Genomic DNA, 22,520 nt, shown 5'->3' on the forward strand with positions numbered 1-22,520 from the left:
TTTTTTTAGCATTAGTTATGAATGGTTTTTTAATGTTTAATGATTTATTGTTTGGGAGGGAAGAGGGGCAGAAAGAGAGGGAGACAGAGAATCCCAAGCAGGCTCCATGCTATCAGCTTAGAGCCTGATGCAAGGCTCAACCCCACAAACCATGAGATCATGACCTGAGCCAAAATCAGGAGTCAGATGTTTAACCAACTGAACCACCCGAGTGTCCTAGTTCCAAATGTTTTTAAGTGTAATTTTTGCCTAGAAAGAAATTTATATATGCATGTATTTTTATATATACTTTTTTCATAGCATATAAATGTCATAGAGTTATTGCTTAATGGTTTTATTGTAGCATGTTCCAATTAATTCAAAATACAGATATTGTGTGTAAAATTTTTTCCTAATTCTGTTTCTTCTCTTTGATATTTATCAGCAGAGAGGTAAAGACAAGAACCAAATCAATACTGCTGAGACTGTTCTTTGTGGCCAAGATGAACAGGGATGAAATTTACCTTCCTGCTTGAACCAAACAAATAAATAAAAAACACTGAAACATATGAAATGATGGTACTTTAGATGCTGAGCATCAGGTGACATAGCAAGTAAAGCAAGACCTAAAAAAAGGGAAACAAGAGGTTAGACCTACATGTGCCCTGATTATTGTTTTAAGAGAGTTTCTAGGACTTGACTTTGAAAGGATGAAATCCAAGAGAAGTCCAAATTTGGTTTCTCTGAGTTGAGGGGACAGAGGAGACAGAGCTGAGACTCTAGGGAGACTAAGGTGGCCCCAGTTAGGAAAAAAAGAGTATCAGAGAGGAGGAGGCAGCTGTGGAGAGACAACACCCTAGAAATCTGAAGGGACTGCCCTTTAAACATGCAGTATGTGATGCAAATGGTCAACATGTGCATAAAGAGTCGTAAAGAGCCTGGAAAGAATGATCTGGAAGAATAGAAAAAAGTGCCAAGTTCCCACACAGGGTCAGGAATAGTGCCTGTTCCCACCACCTAGACTAAAATAAAACTAAATTCAGAGAGTGTTACGTAGGCTTTTCAAGAAGATCTTGCTTCAGTAGTGGGTAATAATTAGCCCTAGGATGAGCATTTCTATGGAACTGCCTAACAAGTCACAAAATCAAGATACATAATGAACAATTTCCCTGTAGCTTAACTGTAAAGAAGAAGAAGAAGAAAAATCAAGAATATTTATAGAAATCGATGCCTCAACTGCCCAATTGGCCTCAGAGGTCACATAGCCTCTCTTCCATTGTATTCTTCTAGTTGAAGCAATCATAAACCCGAAGAAGGGCATGTCAAGGAATTTGGAGCCCATGTTTTAAAATTATCACAGTCATACCTTGAACTTATTTTGTTGTTACTGCCTGGATATTGGTACTGAATTTACTGAGAAAATTATAGAAACCACATGATCAATTCATGACTGAGAAAAAAAGGAACTATTCCAGTAGGTAGAAGCACAAAAAAGCTTTGAGGATTTAGATATTCATATAAATGTATAATAGAAATTTAAACATACATATAAAACTCATGAAAATAAGATAAGTCACACTGATATATTTGAGATGTGAGTCTGATTGCTCCCATCCCTTCCCAATTTAATTCCCTAGTTTGGCATATGGCAAAATCAAAAGAAATTTGATAAAGCACTGTAAACTAATTAGTATTATAAGTATAGCTTCTGTTTCTCTCATAGTATTCCTTTGGGATCAAATTCATGTGGCCATGGCAATAGTATGTAGCAATGAGTCAAACTAAAATATTTTTTTAATATGATTTTCCACACAGATCACAAAATTTATATCAGTGGCATAGTTGACTATTGGTTCATCCTAAGTGTTCCAAGTAAATCAATGTAAAATAGATGAGTCTACCAAAACTATCCCATAGCAAGAAATATTTAAAAATTGAAAGGGCAATTCATATGCTTTGATCATTCTGGAGTTATTTTTGTATATACTTTAGTTTTAAGTGTTTTAATGTTTATTTATTTTTGAGAGACAGAGAGAGACAGAGCATGAGCGGGGGAGGGGCAGAGAGAGAGGGAGACACAGAATCTGAGGCAGGCTCCAGCCTCTGAGGTGTCAGCACAGAGCCCTACACGGGGATCAAACTCACAGACTGGGAGATCACGACCCGAGCCGAAGTCGGATGCTCAACCGACTGAGCCACCCAGGCGCCCCAATTAGTTCTAAATGTTTTATGTTTCTTACCCTATACAGACAAACTACACTGAGTTGTTCTTTTAGAGACAGAGATGCTAAATTGATAACCACGTGCTTGATCTTAAAAGCTTTTAAATGATTTTGTAAATTTAAGTTAATAAAGTAGCAGAAATGCCCTGAAATGATAGTATGTTCATCATTTATTTCCACTTAGAATGGACAGCCTTCTGTTAAAATCCTAGCTAGTTTTCTTCATGAAACATCAGATAATTTATAACCTTAAGGAAACATGGTCTTAGCAATATGGAATATAGTTTCAAACATTCATTAATGACACTCGAATTATTTATTGAATTTTAAAACTTAAAATGATGCTCATTTGAGGTCATTTACATTAATCTTTAAATAAATTTTGCTCTTTTTAAAATGGTGACTTAAACTCCATGTGCAACTATTGTTCTTTGTATACAAGTGTAATGAGTATTTCCGTGAACCTGACTGAGTCAGGCTTCTCTATACAGCAAATCTTTATTTGTGCCAGGACTGGGGGCCTCGGTGTTTCAGTTGGTTAAGCATCTAACTTCGCTCAGGTCACGATCTCACGGTTTGTGAGTTCACGTCCCACATTGGCTGAGCTTGAGCCCCGCTTCGGGTGAGCCTAGCTTCTCTCTCACTTTCTCTCTCTCTCTCTCTGCCCCTCACTCAGTTGTGTCCTCTCTCTCTAAAAAAAATAGTAAAATAAAATGTGTCAGGACTAATAGAGGACAAAAGAAAAAAGGAAAAAAAAAGACACACTGAGTGCAAAGTTGAAACTCGTGGCATATTTGTATAAGCAGGTTATATGTTTACCTAAGTCTTTCTGGAAGAACTGATAATCAACTCATCACTAATTATCATACTCTACAAGGAGAAATGTATTCAAGTAGTGCTTCTGAGTTGAATATATTATATCTCATTAACTCTAAAACATTGCCAATTATAAGATGTGTCATTATTTCATGTACATTATAAAAGGAAACCAGCCACAAATTAAACTACATAACAATGTTCTGTTACTATACATTTTCTTTATTTGATAGACATCGAATGTAGTCTTTTGAGTTATTCAGAGTTTTCCGTAGAAACGGAAAGAAAATATACATGACGTACGTGAAGCATTTCTGAAATGCATGCACGAAGTCCACCTCTTCGGAATCACCTTGTGATGGCTGATTCTGACCCTTTGCTACAGATACCACCTGTTGTGCCATCAGGAGCGTTGATGATGCTGCGTTTCTTACATGAGAAGGGATTCTCTCTTAAGGTTTTACTTCCAGGCAATGAGGGAGTAGCTAGATCACTGGAGTGGGTTTCAGTTTCCCGTTGTTCATCAAGCTTACACTAGTTCTACCCAGTAAAATTTTCAGAAATTTAGCACAACAGGGAGCAGAGCAGCATCTCAGGAGCAGCACCAAAAAGCATCAAGGAGGCCTCCTGCACATAAATATGATCCCCAATGTCACTGTCACCAAATAAGGTGTGTTTGATCTTGAGACAAGGCTAATGAAAGTGAGTATTGCATTAACACAGGAAAGCTAAGGAGTCTAGAGGCTCCCAACATAAATCTCATGCCAGTGGAGTTGCACTTTAAGGGCTATGGATGTGCTGCCATTTTAGTGCTGCCGAGGTCATAAATTACATGTTACACTTTGTAAAAAAAAATCATAATAACCACTTTATAAAATTTAGAAACATTCTTGAGTCAACAATCAACACATAAGCAACCTCAGGAGGATGCGCATTTGCCTTCAACTGAGTACATGGTTTCAATGAGTATTTCAAGGAACTTAATTAAGGACAAACATTCCCTCATTTTTCCTTAATATTGGAGTCAAGTTCAACTTTTCCTTTAGTATCTTTGGCATTATTTGGCTTGGTTTTAGCCATCTGATTAGATCTGCAATGTATGCCTTTCATTCATATTACTTATTTTAGTTTAGATTTACCCACATCTGTTTTGAATTGTTCATTTATCCCAATTTCTTGAGGTATTAATCTTCATTGTTTGTTCATACTGTCATTCACAGTATGTCATTCACATTTGAACACATTTGATAATAACCCATCAAAAATTTCTTGGGCTTTTTAGTTGGGTGGTAGAGGGAGGAAGCATATAAATCGAGCACTGTGTGACCCGAAGTATAAAAGAGACATTGCTTTCGAACTCAATATCAAACCCTCATGAAATATAGTTAGTTCTGTCCCTCGTAGTTCTCTAATAAATTGTTAAGATAAATAGCACCAACTTTTCCGGCGGTACTCTATCATTTAAAGGGGTTCTCTCTGGCCCTCCTCCAGTATTTCAATTCTTCGTAGATGAGGAAGCTAGGGTTAAAGAGATAATGTCTACCCTGGGCAGTTTTCTTTATGCCTCCAATTCTGCTACAGAACTCTGAGGGCCCAAGAATTCTAAACCCTAATTTAGCCTTCCAGATTGTTACAGAAGTATCATTTTCAAGGTGGGAGGATAGAATATATTATATGTAATGTTTTAATGACTTGACTTGTATATTTTAAATGTTTAGACACATGGTATGTAGGCCTTCATTTTATACTTTAGCCACCCCTGTAGATGTGAAGGGCTGGTCTTATTTCAGGATTAAATAAATGCAAATGACCAGCATACTTACACTTGTCCTTTATGCTGGTTTAATGCATATAAAATGGAATACATGTTTCCATATTTATGGTTTGTTTGAATAATACTTTTCCAAAGTTATCTTCCTTCTAATCCTGTAATCACTCATCCCTTCTTTTGTTGGGAAATAGTTCATAATTTGGGGCACCTGGGTGGCTCAGTTGGTTGAGCATCTGGCTTTGGCTCAGATCATGATCTCACAGTTTGTGGGTTCGAGCCCCACATCAGGCTCTGTGCTGACAGCTGAGAGCCTGAAGCCTGCTTCAGATTTTGTCTCCCTCTCTCTCTGCTCCTCCCCCGCTCATGGTCTGTCTGTCTCTCCTTCAAAAATAAATAAAAACATTAAAAAAATTTAGAAATAGTTCATAATAAAAATGGATAAATCATGCATGAGAAGTAAAATTTTCCCCCTTCAATAAGCTCCTTTCTTTTGGAAGTAAAATGTAGCCTGGCAACTTTTAAAATGCAATTAACACTATTTATTTATTCAGATTGTCACAATTTTCACCTCCTAAAACCAGTGAGAATTTTGCACCATTTCCTTCCAGGTTTCTCCCAAGAGTAAATGTGTTAATGATATGTGTAATACCTCATGCTGTAGCAAGAAAATAATGAAGTCTCAAGCTCAGACACCCTATTGCTTTTTATACTATGTTTTCCAAACAAAGCAACTGGAATTTTCTTTAGTAAATTTGAATTGTGGATGGTTATGAAAGAAAATTATTCATTGATTATTTCTTATATTCTCTTGTATCTAACAAACTGATAATATAATCTGTGAATATAACAATTTGCCACTTAATGATTTTATTCATTTCTAAATAAGTGTCTCCACTCAAATTGAGTTACAAATATAATAGAATATGATGAAGTTTATTATTGAATATTATATTCGACTGAATATTTTGGGGGAATTTCACAGTATAAAGCTATACCTCAAAACTTTGATGATCATTTTAATAATAATCAAATTTAATAGTTTATTAATTTTCCATATGTAATTGAAATTTTTAGTTGATTTGATCAGCATTGAAGAGGAATGATCAAATTAGAAATGGCCATTTTAATCTAGAAGTTCTTAAATTTGAGTTATCACTGCCCTCCACAAATTGCCTAATCTTTTTTCTTAAGCCATAGGGAATAAATCACCCTCAAGTTGTAGCATAAAAATTAAAAACTATAAGGAAGAAAGTCATATATAATAAATCATTCCAAAGTGACAGCACTAAGCTTAGATGTATAGTGGTCTTACAATTTTTTTTTCCTCAAAAGAGCCTAGAAGGAAACAATAATCCTCTATGTTGTATACCTGCTACTCAGTTTGGTAGATTGCTCCTGAATATTGTCTCAAGATTTCTTGTGTTCTAAGATAGATACATTTGATACTTTTAAAAATATCATATTTGAAAATATATTTCATGTAAAATAATACAAGATAGAACATTATATTTGGACTTCCTGATTTAACAGCACATATAGTCTATAAAATTAAAACTCTGATAGTTTCTGTTGCAAATTTGTTAATGTGAAATTGATGAATGATGTAACAATTTTGTCCTAAGGTTTCAATTAAATTACTACCAAAATACAACGGTGAGAATAGCTGAATTTCTTATTAAAGTGATAGAATTTTATTTCCCAAGAGAAAACTCTAAACACTGAGCAACACTTAATTGAAATTATGTTTGTTATCATGCTTAAAGCTTTAAGTGATTCAGGATCTTTCTTTCCCAGAATATGTACTCATGTGTTCAAATTGGAAAAACAAAACAAAACAAAAACCTCAATAGCACAAATACTCATTTAATTTACCATATTTTGTATATTTAGACTTGATAGCTTCAGGGTATTTTATATCTTTTGTATATATACAACAGTGAGTTGAAACTCCTGACATATACAAGATAATTTTTTCCCTCAATCTTTAGACTTTCTTCCTTTTAACTGATAATCTCTTACTGTACCACTATGAAAATCTAATTCTATTTCATTTTAATTGCCAATGGAATTAGTCCACCCAATAATTGCTGAAAATTTTGTAATTAATTTTCTTTTCTATCATGACTTTTCCAGTGCCCAGAAAAAAAAATTGCATCAAATCTGGGAGTTCTTATAATTTTCATATGAAAAGAACTTCATTTTTCTTTTTTTGTAACACATTATTACAATGTACAAAGCATTCCCTTTCTTTTAACAATACTTTGGGCTAATTAGTCTTGTTTATAGGAGCAGAACGCAAGATTCAGATAGAATAGGTACTAGAACTATCCTTCAAATTTTTGATAATTGCCTTTAAACTGTAAAAATATTTCTTCTGTGCAATGTTATTTCTGGGGTCTTGAGTAATAATAATAATAAAAATTATTATTATGTTATATATTATATATATTATATTATATTATATTATATTACTCAAGATGCCAGAAAAATATTATATAATTATAATATTATATTATGTATTTATATATTATAATATATAATTGTATATATTATATATTATACATATTATATAATAATAAAATTATTATTATTATAAAATTGGGTATAGAAACTTTAAAAAGGTCTGAGTAGGAGTGGTTAAAAATGATGTCCTTCCCTAGATATGTATTGTAGGAGAAAGACACTGCCTTTCAAAATTAAGTATGATGTTAGCTATAGATATTTGTAGGTTTTCTTTGTTAGATTAAAGAAGTTTCCTTCTATTCCAACTTTGTTAAGAACTTTTAAAACTCAAGCCTGAATGTTGAATTTTGCCCAATACCTTTTTTTTTCCCCGTCTATTGCCATGATCATATGTTTTTTTCTTATTTACTCTTTCATTGTGATGGGTAACATTGCTTTTCATTGTTGAAAATATTCAACTGTTGACAAGTTCAAATGTTGAACTACGCTTTGCATTCTTAGTATAAACCCTCTTGATTTTGACGTGTTATTGTTTGTATATATTATTTCAATGTGCTTGTATTTTCTTGAGAATTTTTATATTTGTTTTTATTAATAATATTGTTTTTTTAAAATCATCGCTGATTTGTCAGGATATGTTGGCCTCATACAGTGAGATGACAAGTGTGGTTTTCGGTCACATTTCCTGGAAGCCATTTTTAAGAACTGGCATGAATTCTTTTTTAAATGCTTAGTATAATTGACCAGTGGGACCATCTAAGCCTAATTTTTTTTTCCCAGAAAGATTTTAGGTACAAATTTAATACAACAGAGGTCATCTATTTCTTCTTGGATGAGGATTTGCAGTTTGCATTTTTCAAGGAGTTCATCCATTTCATCTAAGTTGTCAAATTTTGTCACTGGGTTTCTCTGCAGTATTACCTCATTATCCTTTAAATATCTGTGGAATCTACAGATTCCTATTCTATTTTATTCTTGATGTAAGTGATTTGTGTCTTCTCTCTTTTTTTCTTACTCAAGCTAACTAGACATTGTCAAACAAGATGTTTTTGGTTTCTTGGATTTTCTGTACTGTTTCTCATTCTCAACTTTATTGATTTCTGATCCCATATTTATTAATCCATTCCTTTTGTTAACTTTGGTTTAATTTTCTGTTATTTTTTTATAGTTTCTTGAGGTGGAGTTTTACATTATTGACTTGAGATCTTCATTTTTTCCCAAAGAGCATTTATATATTTTTCTCTAACCTTGGTTTAAGTGTATTCCTATTCCTAAGTGCATAACATATCTTATTTTTCCTTGAGATTTCCATTTTGATCCATGGATTATTTAGTAGGGTGTTGTTTGCTTTTAAATATTTTTGATCTATCAGATACCCTTCTGCTATTTACATTATGTTTAATTCTCTTTTGTCAGAGAACATAGTTTGAGTAACTTTGATTCTTTAAATTTAATAAGGTTTTTTTTTTTTTTTTTTTTTTTTGTGACCTAGAATGTGATCCTTCTTGGTAGATGAGGGCATTGCTAAATGATGTGGATCTATTCTTCATTTTGTAAAATGGTTTTATGCACTGGAGAATGTCTAGCATCTGGGTCTTCTGCCCACTAAATGCCCATAGTTAACAACAATCATTTTGCAATGATTTTCAGATTTCCCTCAGAGATGTTTAAATGCCTGTTGGGAACAAAAATGCCTCCTATTGAAAATAACTGATTTAAACAAACAAATATAGTTATTTCTTAAATAACTATACAAATATAGTTATTTGTATTTTAGATATTTTAGATTTGCGTGTTCGCAACCCTACTTTAACACATTGCAAATGTGATAATTATTAATTTATTTTACCTTTGTCTCTTTGAATTAGTTACTTTAATATTTTTTTCAACGTTTATTTAATTTTTTTGGGACAGAGAGAGACAGAGCATGAATGGGGGATGGGCAGAGAGAGAGGGAGACACAGAATTGGAAACAGGCTCCAGACTCTGAGCCATCAGCCCAGAGCCCGACGCGGGGCTCGAACTCACAGACCGCGAGATCGTGACCTGGCTGAAGTCGGACGCTTAACCGACTACGCCACCCAGGCGCCCCTGAATTAGTTACTTTATGTAAAAAAAGACATTCAGGAACAAATAGTTATCAGTAAATTACTATTTAAATTTAGCTTTCTTTCTCTCTGTGTGTGTGTGTGTGTGTGTGTGTGTGTGTGTGTATACAATAGTACAGGTTAGCCATTATTAATATTGGAGATGTGGGGTTTTCTTGCATCATATTTATCTGTATTTGCAGACTAATAACAACTGCACATTTGGGGAAAAAAAGTCCCCCTCTTCCATATTTGTAACTTTTATTGTGGTGAAATTGATGTAGTTTTTTTTTTTTTTTTTAAAGAAAATAATTACTTTTTAGTGTCTAAGGGAATGGGGCTTGAGCAAGTGTCTCCTGATTGGTGGTGATGGGCAAATTGTGAACAATTTGATAATCACTTAATAATGATAGTTTTTGAGGTAGCAATTTAGACCAGCTGCACTGGACCGTCTGGTCTCATCATTATTTCTTCTCAGCGAAATAAGCTGTCATTATGATTCACACAAACACATTTCTGTTTTCCAATAACTAGAACACCTCACCTGGGACAGTCAACAAGGGAGAAATCTACTATATAAAAATTCTCCTCTGCAGGGAGGACAGCTTAATATAAATATTATTATTAATGGATTTAGAAAAGACATTTCTCTTATTTTTCTGTCCAGTAAGTGGTGTTTTTATTTCCTTCATTTAGTCTCATGACGATGATTTCAAAAGTCACAAACAGTTCATTCCTGAGTTAAGTGTACTCTTAGCTTATTGCACCAACTTTGCCCTCATAGAGTTGGTAATAACTGATTATAACTGATAACAAGTGATAGTTTTTTTTTTTAATTTTCTCATGTTTTTTTTTTTATTTTTTTATTTAAAAAATTTTTTTTTCAACGTTTCTTTATTTTTTGGGACAGAGAGAGACAGAGCATGAATGGGGGAGGGGCAGAGAGAGAGGGAGACACAGAATCAGAAACAGGCTCCAGGCTCTGAGCCGTCAGCACAGAGCCCGATGCTGGGCTCGAACTCACGGACCGCGAGATCGTGACCTGGTTGAAGTTGGACGCTTAACCGACTGCGCCACCCAGGCGCCCCTAATTTTCTCATGTTTTAAGCTATAGAGAGTAGTGTGAAAACACATTACTTAGTGAGTTTACAAATTATTTTTTATAGAAACGCTTAGTTTCTATCACATACATTTCCTCAACTTCCCTAATAAATCAAACAACCCGATAAACACGAAATACACTATTAAGGTCAAACTCTGCTTTGCAGTCCAATAAGTATCAGCACTTTTCACAAAAGCAATTCTTCCTACTACTACTGCTACCACATTCCTGAGGGCTTGCTTTGTGCCAGATGTGATGCTTCATTATCAAATTCAATCTATTTTAATCTTCAAAAGGAAACATGAGTTGGTGCCGTATCTAGCAAATGAAAAACCTAGAAATTGAGACCAGATGAGGCTGTTCCAAAAGCTTTCATTTTCTAATACTTGTGTGTTATCCTCAAAGAGTAGACATTCATATAGCTTAGGATGTTGAGAGCATAAAGAGAGTGGCCAAGGAAATAAAGAGATGATGTGCAAAGGCATAAAGGCAGCTCAAGAACTTGGTTTTGTTACCAATCTATAAGGAGATCTCTATACGGGTTAGAAGATAAAATTCAAAGTGCAGAGTTACTAAAAATGAGGCTGTGTAGATGCTCAGGGGCAAACTCAGGGAGGACTTTGCAGATAATGTCAAGCAGTCTGGACTTAACCCTGAGAGCATCAGGGAATCATTTAATTTTGAGCAGACAAATAATATCCCCATGCTTAAAGAAACTTTCTTTGTTTTTTATGGTTAATATATTGTAAGATCATAAGACTGGAAAAAGAATTTATGAAATTGAGCCTGTATTAAAGTTGCTGGATGGCTGAGTCTTGGATTTGGGTCATGGAACTCACTTCTGGGGTTTATAAGAAAGTAAAACTTAAGTATAACACTGCAGTTTCTGAACAAGAGATTTGTTCATTTTTGTTTGTTTGTCTGGCAAGGGTTTAAGTACCCTGGGAAAAAATTGAGGGTACAGCAGTTTGAAGACTTTGGATACATTTATCTTCATTACACTTTTTTTTTTTCTTTCTGTGTTCTGCAGAATTCTGTGCTGAGGCCAGTTTCTACATACAGCTTTCTCTTCCTTCCTTCCTACCTTCCCACCTTCCTTCCTTTCTTTCACATACAGCTTTCTTTTAAACTTTTTTCCCTACCAAGACTTATTTAAAAATCCAGTTTTCCTGTGGGTTTATTCCCCTATTGTTTTAAAAAAGAACACCTTTGGGGCACCTGGCTGGTTCAGTCCATTAAGCATCTGACACCTGGTTTAGGCTCAGGTTATGATCTCTCATGGTTTGTGAGTTCAAGCTCCCTGTCAGGATCTGTGCTGACAGCATGGAGCCCTCTCTCTTTCTACCTCTACTCTGGTTGCTTGCTCTCTCTCAAAATAATTAAATAAAGTTAAAAGAATAAAAAGAACATTTTCCCTACTCTCCTCTGCTTCCTATTTTGGGACATCACTAGGCAAACTCTACTTCATCCAGAACCATTCATGGTGGATGTCTGTTTTACAGCATTAAAGAATTCAAATCTTGTTCCCACATTTTCTTGTATTTTGGCTGTTCTCACTATCTAACCATACCCATCAAACTGTGTATTAGTGGATTCTTACAAAGGGTTTCCAATTATTTTCTGAGATATTGCTCTTTGTTAGAAGAGCACATTGTCAGTCTTGGCATTATATTTTTAATCTTGTTTGTGTATACTATGGAAAATGTATCAAGGTTCAAGAATCAGTACAGATTTGTCCACCTTTCACACATGGTATGACTGATTTCAATGGACATAAGAACTTGTTGGTATAATTAGCACTAAAGGTCATTACTCAGAACTATTCTTTCCTATACTTTCACTGTTTTATTTTCCACTGTGTTCTGTTTAGCTCACTTATTCCTTCCACAAATACCAGGGATCTACCTAATAATTCCACTGACCACTATTCCCAAGGAAATCATGGCATTCTTTTCTTGTTTTTGTTCAATCTGATTCATCTGAAATTGACTTCTCAGCCCTGGGACTTCTACAACACTTACTTATCTAACATATCATGCCATTTAATCATATTCTATTGTTCTTACTTTTATATAAGCAACTGATAATCCCATTACTTAATGAGATGATGTTAGGCATCTGAGATGGTGGAGTCTCTTCTATTTTTATTGTATTTTAGTAAAGATCAAAGGGATCCACTTAATCTCAGAGGATTTAGCAAATCAATGAAATGTTAGTGGATTCTAGCCTGAATAAAAGGAGATTTCAAGTATTCTCTGCACACAGAATTTCACTTCAGATGTCTTAATCATATGTATTATCACTGCCTATGGTTTGGTCAGTAGATGCCTTGTGAGATTTTATATTTGTACTCCTACAGTGATGCCCTTGTTTGGCCTCCAGTACAGCACATTCTGCCTTATCTCCTACTTTCTCTCTTGTTAATTTTCAGTCTCACTCACTGGATGTTTTTTCTTTGCTTGCTTCTTTTATATATTGTTGTACCTCCTGTTCTCCCCCAGGACCTTTCCTCATTCTGTTTTAATGCACCCCTCACTTTTGCACTTGTTTTCTTCCATATTTCAAATACCATCTCTTTGAGGAGATTTTGAAGATTGTTTATTTTGCCCATTGCAATTTCAAAAAGTTTTATCCTCTGTATCCTGATGTTTCCTTGACAACTCCAGTAAAAATGCCATACATAGCTTCCTAGTATTCTCTTTTCTTTCACCAATTATAGACATTTACTCCATCTCAATCATTTAGGCAATAATTGGGAACTAGCTTTCCACTTTATTATGCTTTTATCCCTGTTCCTACAAGCATCACCTTTTGTTCATGTGTTCACTTGCACCTCCACAGCTGATCCTTAGTTCAGACTCCCAGTTTGCTCTTCTCTCAACTTTTGTCATATTCTCCAGGATTGTCCCTCTGCCTCCTAACTTGCTTTTCTCCATTCATCTTTTCCATAGCTGCCAGAGTGCTTTTTCTAAAATGCAAGATTACCATAACCCCATTGCTTAAAAATCTTCAGAGGATTATATTTTCCTAGACGATGAAGCCCAAATTTCTTAGCACATTATACCAGGGCTTCCATGATGGGGATACTCCCAGTGCCGAGCTGGGCTTTATTTACTTTACCCCAGAGTTCTCCAATTCAGCCTTATCAAACTATCTACAGTTCTGCAGAGCACCTTATTTAATGGTTCAGGTGCCTTTTGGAGGTTATTCTTAATTTCCAAAAATACTTTATTTACTGGCCAGAAACTACTCATCCATCAACATTCAACTCATTTTTTAACTTTCCTAAACTCTTTACATGATATATTTAATTTTTCCTTTGTGACCTCACTACTCATTTTGTCCCTAAAACATCCTGTTAAATTTGTTCCTGTACCTGTCTCACTTAGCCATGTGAGTTCAGGCATTTAATTAGCAAATAATTAGTAAGAATGTCCTTTGACACAGTTAGGGTATTTGAAGATGAATAAGACAACCTCTTGGGAATCACAGTCTTGTAGACTACTTCTGCCCCTGCCCCTGCCCCCCATTCACAGGATCAACATTAGCAGACTTTAGAAACATTATATGCATTTATTTATATATATTTATATAAATATAATATATATAAACCTCTATGTTTTTCTTATCTTCTATAATAACCTCTATAATATATATAAACCTCTATGTTTTTATCTTCTATAATAACCTCTATAATATATATAAACCTCTATGTTTTTATCTTATCTTCCCTTCCTCTATGTTCATCTGTTGTATTTCTTAAATTCTACATATGAGTGAAACCATATATTTCTCTTTCTCTGACGTACTTATTTTATTTAACATAATACACTCTAGTTCCATCCATATTGTTGCAAATGGCAAGATTTCATTCTTTTTGATCACTGAGTAATATTCCATTGTATATATGTACTACATCTTCTTTATCCATTCATCAATCAATAGACATTTGGGTTCTTCCAATAATTTGGTTATTATTGATAGTGATGCTATAAACCTTGGGGTGCATGTGCCCCCTACAAATCAGCATTTTTTATCCTTTGGATAAATATCTAGCAGTGCAATTGCTTGGTCATAGGGTAGGAAACCATCAAAATCCTACAGGAGAAAAGAGGCAGCAACCTCTTTGACCTAGGCTACAGCAACTTCTTACTTGACATGTCTCTGGAAGCAAGGGAAACAAAAGCAAAAATGAACTACGGGGACCTCATCAAGATAAAAAGCTCTGCACAGTGAAGGAAAGAAAAAATCAACAAAACTAAAAGGCAACCAACCAAATGAGAGAAGATATTGCAAAAGACATATCAGATAAAGAATTAGTATTCAAGATGTATAAAGAACTTATCAAACTCAACACCTCCCCACCCCCAAATAATCCAGTGAAGAAATGGGCAGAAGACATGAATAGACACTTTTCTAAAGAAGACATCCGGATGGCCAACAGGCACATGAAAAGATGCTCAACGTCGCTCCTTATCAGGGAAATACAAATCAAAACTACAATGAAATACCATTTCACATCTGTCAGAATGGCTAAGATTAACAACTCAGGCAACAACAGATGTTTGTTAGAATGCAGAGAAAGGGGAACCTTCTTGAACTGTTGGTGGGAATGCAAACTGGTGAAGCTGCTCTGGAAAATAGTATGGAGGTTCCTCAAAACATTAAAAGTAGAACTATCTCATGACCCAACATTGTTCCTTTCTTAATTTTCTTTTCTAAAAAGAATAATTACAGAATATGCTGTGATATAAGGTAGTGTATTATATACGTTGTCACATGGTAGCTGACTAACAATCTCTTGGGGACGTAGGAGAAGAGAAGCTAGCACTGGGGATGAATTCGACTACATGATCCTCGGTACTTCCTTCAAAAAAAGATAATGTCATGACTTTACCAGGATTCAAGGAGTGTTCTGTGGTTAGATCACCCTTGTGATCTAACCTAAAATTCTTTTCCTAAAAGTATATGCCATTGAAAACTAAGTTTAAATTTCTGAAAGGCAAATAGGAAGAAAAGTAAGTACATTTGTTTTGGCAAGAAATGTCCTTCACACTTTTCATTTTTTAACTGAGCTAATAACAGTCTGGTCTCCAGGAGCAAGTCAAGTATAATATTGTATAACAATTTGGTATAATACTATATATCGGCTAGCAACAACACCTTTAGTTTCTAAACTTTTATATTTATAGGCTAAAAATTACTTAATCTTTCTTCAATCTCTCACTTTAAACTTTTGATCTATTGAATCTCACTTAAGAAGAGACAGACTAAAACATATTTGCCACATACTACAAGTGTGGAATGTCTAGAATATTGTTCCGAGAATAGTTTCGTATTCAGCTTACAATTTACAAAACTTGTAACAATATGATCAAAAATAAAATAAAATTAGTAGCTTCTTAGGATGGGGTAGTTTCCTTTTTTTTTTTTTTTTTTTTTTTTTTTTAACCTCATAAGCAGACTATTCAGTCTGAGCAGTTTTGGTTCACTTCATGAGAAAGTTGAGTGGTCTCTCTGCACCCGCGCTTCGAGCCAAGTAAGCACCACAGTCCCTGGGTTCTAATGTAGCAGCACATTAACAGCATCTTGAAAGCCTAATGAACCTCAAGCATATTCATAACAGCTCCAAAAAAGCCCCATGAATCCTCTTACACTATTTACACAACACACATTTTTAAAAGGAAGACTTAATTTTAGTGCACGGAACTCCCTCTCTTACCAAAGATCCCTACCCTGTATGGGATAAAACTGGGTGGGAAAGGGCTCCCTCCCTCCCAGACCTCACACTCCATTCTGATGCAACACCACAAAGATTGTTTGTAACTATTTTTAAGTGCCCTTCCCTGAGCATTGAATATAAAGTGCTTTTTATTCCTTTACTGCTGAATAACCACCACTACTGCCCACTGCTGCTTCTATTTCAGCTACTATTCCCATCGCTGCTACTACTGAAGCACTTAGTATGTTTCTGACAACACTCAATAAATTATTATTATGATTTTAACAGACTAGTAAGCTGAGACAAAGAGGTAAGTATGACAACTGGAAAAATTACATGAAATTAGTACACAGTTGCTTTAAATCATGAGAAAATCAGAAAATATGGTAGACATCTACCTTTTACTTTAGTTTTTCATTCAAGTTGTTCATTATTTTTATAAATATTAATGGAAATCCAGCTTGCTTCCTGGTTTAAAAATGCATTCAGCCTCTCTGATGTGTAATTGCTGTATTGCCATTCTACTGTTGGCAGCAGGGCATCTGCACTATGCAAAATGTTCTGTCTCCCATTTAGGTCAAGATGAATTTTTTTTAATGAGAAATGAAAAGTTCTCTAAAATAATCTGCATCAGTAAAAAGAAACTCCTATTAAATTGTGCTTCAAAATAATTATGTACTTTAATACTTACAAATAATATGTTCTGGTTTAAAAAGTAAAAAAGAAAGACATGCATCATCCTTGCATTTAGAATTCACTAAATACTGCTATGCATTCCACTTTGGTACAAAAGATATTTTTTCTTTGATTAAAAATAGTGTCGCAAAAACTAAGACCAACAAAAACTGAAAGTACAGTGACATTTACCTTTATATTAAAAATAGTAATGCATTAAAAATAATCAGTTTTAGCAAAAAATATCTTTTTTTCTAGCTGTTGATGAGTGTATACAGATTCAAAATATATTGGGTCAGAAATGAATTCATTCTTAGAGTTATTTAAAGAGATCTGGTAGTAAAGTGCCTAAGGTTTTGAGCAATTTTAAGTCATAGAAAATTAAATTTAAATCACAGTTGTAACTGTATAAACTTTCATACACAACTGTACATGGTTATAAAATGGGCATAACATAAGCTGGATCACAATGTCATTTTAAGTGTTATGTGAGCTAATTAAGTAAAACAAGACAGTTTACTGCACACAATAAATAAGTTAATGTCAACTTCAAATTATTAACAATATTCCATTATATGATAATTTTAAAAAACTAAAATATTTATTCAAATTGATTAGGCAACTTACACTGACAAGTTTATCTATAATATCTATATCTGTAAAAGTTTCTATAATATATTCAAAGAAGCCTAAAAGAATAACTTTGGAAATCCAGAAACATTTTCTTTACAGATTCTCTCAAAAATAGTAGTCTAGATATGCTAGTTTCATCTATATGTTTAACAGATATTTTACTGTTACTATGTTCCAAGCACTGTGCTAGGCTACTGATAAATATTGGGGAATAGAAGAAAATAAAAATAGCCTCTGCTCTATGATATCTGTAGCCTATTGTTTTGTTTGTTCAATGCACAAAAAAATTAAAGACCAATTGCAAGTTATGCTGTCACTAGGTGTCTAATTACAAAAACAGCAGCAAAATGGATAATAACAATGACGTAGAGTAAAACAATAAAAGGCATGATTATTATCAATAACTGCCTACAGACTTTAGTTAGGAAGAAAGGGAAGGACCCCAGAATTTAACAATTAGTGTATTCAGAATTGAGTATACATGCAGAGAAACCATTCTATTAAGAATGGTGAAAAATTGGGGCACCTGGGTGGCTCAGTCGGTTGAGCGTCTGACTTCGGCTCAGGTCACGATCTCACGGTTTACGAGTTCAAGCCCCGCATGGGGCTCTGTGCTGTCAGCTCAGAGCCTGGAGCCTGCTTCAGATTCTGTGTCTCCCTCTCTCTCTGTCCCTCCCCTACTCATGCTCTGTCTGTCTCTCAAAAGTACATAAAAACATAAAAAAAATTAAAAACAAAAACCAAAAAAGAATGGTGAAAAATTGGAATGCCTGGATGGCTTGGTTGGTTAAGTGACCAACTCTTTTTATTTTTATTTTATTGACACAGCTCTTAGAATGAAGTTTTTTCCTGTCATTTTTATTTAACTGAAAAATATCCTGAAATTACAAGGTAGATGACTTTAAAAAGCAATTGCTATTTACAACAATGTGCACCTGAGTTTTCTAAATGCATTATATTGCCAAAAAATACAAAAATAAATTGGATGTTGAGGCTAATATTTAATGTGATTTTTAACATCTGTTTCAATTTTATATCTTCCCCCACATATTTTTTTTCCATTTACTAAAATTTTGGAAGCAAATGTTATACATTCGGTCTTCTATTAACAATGGTAAAATGAAGAAACTTTTACTTTATTATTTTATATCTCTTGATGGGATTTTTCTTTAATTCAAAGGGTTCTCCTGGGGGTTTGGGGTGACAAGGGGATGCCTTGTAAAATAGAGTTCAACTAAAATGGCCTTGGTTTTGAGTATTATCTACCTTAGCCAAGTTCTTAATATGTATATTCCATTAAACAATATTTTAAAAAAATTTACCCTCAATCTTCGTATCTATAAATTAGTAATCACAAGATGAAATATCATAGAAATCTGGCTTTAAGTTCTGATATGGTGGTTCAGGTGAATCAATTCTGACTAAAAGTCCAGACCCTAAGCCGACAATTGGTGAAATAACTTTTGAAATGACAAACACTTCATGAATATTGTGCTCTAGGGGATAAGCTACAGTTCTGAGCTGCTGATGCTGTATTATGCCCCACGTGCAAACAATCAGGGATTTGAGAGTAGAGAACTGAGTTCTAATTCTAGAAGGCCTTCACATGTCATTTTTTCCCTCCTCTGAAACAGATTGTCCTCATTTGTAAATAAGAAAATTGGAGTGATTTTTCAGTGCCTACAAGTCTGTCATGTGTTCCCATGCTTTGATTTCTGTTTCCTTAAGCATTTTTTATTACATGTATACATGGATAAATTCCTGGCTGTTTGTTATATTTTCCTTTATTTTAAATTATTTATTTATCTTTAATTTACCTCCAAGTTAGTTAGCATATAGTGCAACAATGATTTTAGGAGTAGATTCCTTAATGCACCTTCCCCATTTAGCTCATCCCCTCTCCCACAACCCATCTAGCAACCCTCTGTTTGTTCTATATATAGTCTCTTATGTTTTGTCCCTCTCCCTGTTTTTATATCATTTTTGCTTCCCTTCCCTTATGTTTATCTGTTCTGTGTGTTAAAGTCCTCATATGAGTGAAGTCATATGATATTTGTCTTTCTCTGACTAAGTTCGCTTAGTATAATACCCTCCAGGTCCATCCACGTAGTTGCAAATGGCAAGATTTCATTCTTGTTGATTGCCGAGTAATATACCACACCTTCTTTATCCATTCATGCATTGATGGACACTTGGGCTCTTTCCATACTTTGGCTATTGTTGATAGTGCTGCTATAAACATGGGGGTGCCTGTATCCCTTCGAAACAGCACACCTGTATCCCATGGATAAATACCTAGTAGTGCAATCGGGTCATAGGGTAGTTCTATTTTTAGTTTTTTTGAGGAACCTCCATACTGTTTTCCAGAGTGGCTGCACCAGCTTGCATTGCCACCAACAATGCAAAGGAGATCCTATCTGTCCGCATCCTCGCCAGCATCTGTTGTTGTCTGAGTTAATGTTAGTCCTTCTAACAGGTGTAAGGTGGTATCTCATTGTGGTTTTGATTTGTATTTCCCTGATGATGAGTGATGTTGAGCATTTTTTCATGTGTTGATAGGCCATCTGGATGTCTTCTTTGGAGAAGTGTCTATTCATGTTTTTTGCCCATTTCCTCACTGGATTATTTGTTTTTTGGGTGTTGAGTTTGGTAAATTCTTTATAGATTTTGGATACTAATGCTTTATCTGATATGTCATTTGCAAATATCTTCTCCCATTCTGTCGGTTGCCTTTTAGTTTTGCTGAATGTTTCCTTCACTGTGCAGAAGCTTTTGATTTTGATGAGGTCCCAGGAGTTCATTTTTGCTTTTGTTTCCCTTGCCTCCAGAGACATGTTGAGTAAGAAGTTGTTGCGGCCAAGATCAAACAGGTTTTTGCCTGCTTTCTCCTCGAGGATTTTGATGGCTTCCTGTCTTCCATTGAGGTATTTCATCCATTTTGAGCCTATTTTTGTGTCTGGTGTAAGAAAGTGGTCCAGGTTCATTGTTCTGCATGTCACTCTCCAGTTTTCCCAGCACCACTTGCTGAAGAGACTGACTTTATTCCATTGGATATTCTTTCCTGCTTTGCCAAAGATTAGTTGGCCATATTTTTGTGGGTCCTTCTCAGTTCTCTATTCTTCCATTGATCTATGGGTCTATTCTTGTGCCACTACTATCCTGTCTTGATTGTTATAGCTTTGTAAACGGCTTGAGGTTTGGGATTCTGATGCCTCCTGCTTTTTCTTTTTCAAGATTGCTTTGGATATTTTCTAGTTCCATACAAACTTTAGGATTGTTTGTTGTAGCTCTGTGAAGAATTCTGGTGTTATTTTGATAGAGATTGCACCAAATATGTAGATTGCTTTGGGTAATATCGACATTTTAACAATATTTGTTCTTCCTATCCAGGAGCATGGAATCTTTTTCCATTTTTTTGTGTCTTCTTCAATTTCTTTCATAAGCTTTCTACAGTTTTCAGAGTATAGATTTTTCACCTCTTTGGTTAGATTTATTCCTAGGTATTTTATGGTTTTTGGTGCAATTATAAATGGGATTGATTTCTCTTTCTGTTGGGTTCATTTTTGGTGTATAGGAATGCAACAGATTTCTATGCATTGATTTTATATCCTGTAACTTTGCTGAATTCATGAATCAGTTCTAGCAGTTTTTTAGTGAAATCTTTTGGGTTTTCCATATAGAGTATCATATTATCTGCAAAGAATGAAAGTTTGACATCCTCCTGGCTTATTTGGATGCCTTTTATATCTTTGTGTTGTCTGATTGTTGTGGCTAAGACTTCCAATACTATGTTGAATAATAGTGGTGAGAATGGACATCCCTGTCTTGTTCCTGACCTTAAGGGGAAAGCTGTCAGTTTTTCCCCGTGGAGGATAATATTAGCGTTGGGTCTTTCATATATGGCTTTTTATGATCTCGAGGTATGATCCTTCTATCTCTACTTTCTTGACGGTTTTTATGAAGAAAGGATGCTGTATTTTGTCAAATGCTTTCTTTGCATCTATTGAGAGGATCATCTGGTTCTTGTCCTTTCTTTTACTATGTGATGAATCACATTGGTTGTTTTGTGGATATTAAACCGGCCCTGCTTCCCAGGTATAAATCCCACTTGGTCGTGGTGAATAATATTTTTTAGTGTATTGTTGGATCTGGTTGGCTATTCTCTTGTGGAGGATTTTTGCCTCCATGTTCATCAGGGAAAGTGGTATAGTTCTCCTTTTAGGTGGGGTCTTTGTCTGGTTTTGGAATCAGGGTAATTCTGGCTTCACAGAAAGAGTTTGGAAGTTTTCCTTCCATTTCTATTTTTTGGAATAGCTTCAGGAGAATAGGATGCCTGGGTGGCTGAGTCTGTTAAATGTTGACTCTTGATTTTGGCTCAGGTCATGATCCCAGGATTGTGGGACTGAGTTCCCGGTTGGGCTTCACACTGAGGATGGAACCTGCTTGAGATTCTCTCTCCCTCCACTCCTCTCCCTTGCTCGTGCTGCCTCTAGAAAACAAACAAACAAACAAACAAAACCCCAAAAAACAAAAAGCCATTTCTACTAGAAAATTATCAACAGAGATTATAATTGACTGTTTATCATTTAACTATTGTTTATATTATGAATATGTTTGTTGATATTAATCAATGTTTAAAATGAAAGTAAAATATATAGGATTAAAATACCTTTGACATTTGTTTTAATAGAACATAGACAGCATAGACAGCATGAGAAAAATGAAAAAAAAAACATATAAAATGGCATATTTAATAATTTCCTCTGATTAGAACTCCGTTATCAAGTATAACCTAATTCTCAATTTCATACCAACCTTATTTGGAATCGTCTTGTTCAACAAATAATTATTCACCAAATACACAAAATATAACAACATACCATGCTATCTATAATAATTACACTTTTTTGGATTATTGGAAGGATTTAGAGAATGGGTATTTTGTATGCTATCTGGTTTTACAGTCCAAACTTGGCTACATGATCTGGCTCAATTAACGCAAAAGCTAAAACTAAAAGTTAGCTCAAACAACTAAAAGGTAACAGACACT

Source organism: Felis catus, chromosome F1 (genome assembly GCF_018350175.1).
Source record: "Felis catus isolate Fca126 chromosome F1, F.catus_Fca126_mat1.0, whole genome shotgun sequence".
NCBI classification, from domain to species: Eukaryota; Metazoa; Chordata; class Mammalia; order Carnivora; family Felidae; genus Felis; species Felis catus.